Here is a 4,209-nt window from a genome sequence, read left to right as displayed (position 1 = left end):
CAGAGGGGACAAGTAGGGAACCAACAGCAGGAAAATACAATAACCAAGATAAGCAAATACATATCAGTTAAGACAATCAATGTAAATTGCCTCAATTCACCAATGAAAAGAAACAGACTGGAAGAGTGGATCAAGAAATAAGATACCCAGGGCATAGTGGCACACGCTTGTAATCCCAGTACTCAGGAGGCTGAGGCAGGAGGATCCTCGTGAGTTTGACACCAGCCTGGGCTACAAAGTGTGCTCAAGTCCAGCCTGAAATGCATATTGAGACTGTCTCAAAAAGACAAAAAAAAAAAAGGAATAAGATCCAACAGTATGCTTTATAAAAGAAACACATTTAATGAAAAACAAATTCATAGAGTGAAAATCAAAGGATGGAAAACAATATTCCATGCAACATGAACCCAGAAAAAAGCAGGGATAGATACTCTGTTTGAAGACAATACCAACTTCAAACTAAGAATGATAAAAAAGGGATAAAGAAGGTCACTATATATTTGTCAGGGGAAACTTCAAGAGGAACAAATAAAAATCATAAATATATATGCACCAAATACAGGAGCACCCAACTATATAAGGCAATTACTAATAGATATAAAAAATCAAATAAGCAATAACACAATTATAATGGGAAAACTCAATACCCCATTATCACAAAGAAATAGCTCAACCAGACAAAAAGTTAGCAAAGAATAACAGAACTGAATGAAACCTGTGAACAAATAGACTTAGTAGATGTTCATAGAATGTTCTACCCAGCGTCATCAGAATATGTATTTTTCTCAGCTTCACATGGAATGTTCTCTAAAATAGACCATATACTAGCCCACAGAACATGATTAAGTTGATGCAAAGGAATGGAAATTATCCCATGCATATTATCTGGCCATAGTGCAATGAAATTAGAAATTAATGGCAAAAGAAACTGCAAAAACTCCATAAACACATGGAAATTAAATAATGCCCTCTGAAACAACCAATGGGTCACAGATTAAATAAAGGAAGAAATTAAACAATGTCTACAGCTAAATGAGAATGTAGATATGGGACACAATGAAAGCAGTCCTAAAAGGAAAATTTATAGCAGTGAATTCTCACATCAGGAAAACAGAACGAGTACAAATAAACAACCTAATGTGACACCTCAAGCTCCTAGAAAAAGAAGAGCAAGACAAACTCAAAGCCCAAAGAAGGGAGTCTGTGAATAGTTTTTTTTTAATATCATTTGTGCTATCTCCTGCTTTTTCATTGACTCAAATCAATCTTATGTTATTCTTCTTTGCATTATCTAGCAGCTGCTAGATTGATTTCTCACGGTCTCTTGCTATTTTTAAGAAATCTTTTTTTTTTCATGATCCCTAACCATAATCCTGTCTTCTGTATTTGACATTCTGTCCTCTCATTGGCTCTTTCTGCTGTGTAAACTTTCAGTGGAATTTTTAATCTCCTGGATATCTATTTGAATCTGTTTTATAGATTCCATTTCCTTCCTATGTTGGGCATTCATAGTTTCCATCATTTTCCTAAGATCCTCTATTTTTTATCTGTATCTGTTCTAGAGTCACTAAGCATGTCTTTCATTATGGCCACCATCTCTGTATTATCTCAGAAAGTATTTCTGATTTGATTTTTTCTAGAGCTTCAATCATCTGTTTCGTTACTTCTGCCGTTACCACTTTGAAGAGTCCAGGTCAGTGGCTTTCAGATTGCTCCACCTCATTGCCACAAGCATTTTCCTTTGGTGAGCTGGATATATGAGGTTGCATCTTGTTTAAGTGTCTTTTCATTTTGTATTTTTAAAAAAAGTTTAATTCCTTGGTTGATGCTTGTAAATTGCCTATGCTGAGCAGATTTATTGCTAGCACTTAGAACCTTTAGGAAATGACTCTTCTCAGAGTCATTTCCTAAATGCAACTGCCTTTTGGGTTTTGAGACTATTGCAAGATCCTAGCTCTTCAATTTGTTGAGGATGAGAAGTTGCTGCCTATTTGACCCAGACCCTGCTTTTTGGCACTGGCCTACAGTATTTTTTTTTTTTTTTTACCCTTAGGCAATCTCAGTCTTTGTATATCAGGAAGAACAACTGGTTAGAACAATTATGTCACTTTGGCTAAAGTGGTGCAATCAGCAATAACAATGGCATCAAATATAGACTAGAAAATGACAAATGGAGGTAACTATTAATTTGCCACTTTTAAGTGTATGAACTAGATTATTAGTCATATAACAAAATCTAAAACAAAGCAAAAAAAGTGTATGCAATAAATAAGCCCTCAGTATGGCAACTTTACCCTTAGGGGAAAATTTTTAAAAGGGATTTGTGGGGAAAATAGAAATAGAAGAAAAGGAAGAGATTAGTAGTATGGCTGAAGGACAATGCAGTATCATGCAAATTTTGGGAAACTGGTGCAGAAGACAGAAGGGCAAGAGAGAAGGAAGAAATAAAGACAAGAACAGAGCAGAACAACAACAATGACAACAAAATTAGAAACCATATTCATGTCATATAAAAACAAGAACAAACAATGTAAAAAAAAAAAACAACAACAACCCAAGAAAGACAAGCAAACAAAAAAAGAGAAAAAAGAAAAAGAAAATAAGAAAGAAAAAAAAAAAGTCCACTTCAAGGTATGTCTTTGCTGTCAGTGGTAGACAACACAGGCAGACAGAGTTCAGATCTATGTTGATCAATCCCAGCAAGCCAGTAGCAGCTCCATGTGGGATAGTGGATAATCTCAGTGAGGCTGTGCTCCTATTTCCACTCAAGTTTGACTGGCTTATGACTATGTGGCTGGAACCAGACCGGCCCAGCCCAAAGCAGTCCCTGCACCCTTTGCAGGCTTGAAGTCAGCTGGGAGCCACTATATGGAACCAGCAGCTAATCTGAGTCTGGAACTCAGTTGGCCCCTCTCCAAGATGGCTCCCAGCCAATCACCCTCCCTTGTGGGATGTCTGAACCTAAATAACTCAACAGCCACTGCAGTCTGCTGTGTTCACTGCTCCACTGGTGTGCTCCTCCATGGAGGCCTCTGGTATTGCCAGCAAACACTACGCATCTGTAGTTTCAAACCACCCCTCCCACGCAGTGAGTCCAGGCTTAGGGAGAAAGTGCCACATGTCTCCTCTTTCTTCACTGTTGAAGTTTCTCTTTTCACTCTCCCCATGGGCTTCAATTCTCACTCCAGATCCTTCCTGGGTCCTGGTGACTCGCTTCCCTCCTACTTTCTCATATTGCTATAGTCCAATATCTGAATACCAAATCTCAGAGTCTTTCCCTGCTGCTCACCACTCCACCATCTTCCTAGACGTCCAAGCTCAAAACTTCTAAGTAGGCTTTTCAGCCATGATAGCCTGTAAGTATTGCTTAAATTCTGCTGAAACTTTTTCCATTAAAATAATTTTAAACAAAATTCTCCTTGACATACCCACAGATTCAAGAGAACTACATATGTATTAGTACTAAATTTTGCTTATGGAAGCTTAAAATATTAACAAAATAATAATGGAATTAATGATTTGGGGCATGATAAAAGTGGACAAGCTTACTTACAATCCCAGCACTTAGGAAGCTGAGTCAGGAGGATGGCAAGTTAAAGGCCAATCTAAGCTGCATATGAGCTCCAGGCCAGCTTGGAGTATACATCGAAAAAGGGAGGTGGTGGATAGAGCTTCCTTCCTGGATTTATAATATAGCAGAAAAGATAAGCAATGACTAATAAGAATAAATAACAAAACCAATATAGAGTATTATAAATGTCTAAACCAGCTGACTCTTAATATATTTGTTTTCTTTATTTTACATTGGAACAGAAGAATATCTTTATTTGATATCTGATGTTTTGTGCTGCCAAGTCATTCATGAACTTTACAATTTCATAAAGTAGGAAATGTAACCTATAGTACATAATGTTAGCTAAGGTTTTCCTTTCATCACAATATAATTTCATTTCTTCATTTATTTATTGGTAGAGAGCTAGCTTCATAAAGTAAAAAAGTCATTTAGAATTGTTTGGTCAAAATGAAGAGTAAGCAAGGACAGGATATTAAATAGTATTATGAATCCCAAGGATAATGTAAGAGAGCCAAGGATTTATAGATTAATAAATAAGAATAGAACTTCTAATATTGGCAATTTCCTTTTGCAGATTAAATTTTTTGATTAAAGAAAGTCAGGTTTTATATCTCAGGGTAGAATGATTCTTTTTT

This window comes from Chinchilla lanigera, unplaced genomic scaffold (assembly GCF_000276665.1).
Source record: "Chinchilla lanigera isolate Chin_1 unplaced genomic scaffold, ChiLan1.0 scaffold00031, whole genome shotgun sequence".
Classification (NCBI taxonomy): domain Eukaryota; kingdom Metazoa; phylum Chordata; class Mammalia; order Rodentia; family Chinchillidae; genus Chinchilla; species Chinchilla lanigera.
The sequence above is the reverse complement of the archived record's forward strand: the minus strand, read 5'-3'. Positions refer to the sequence as shown.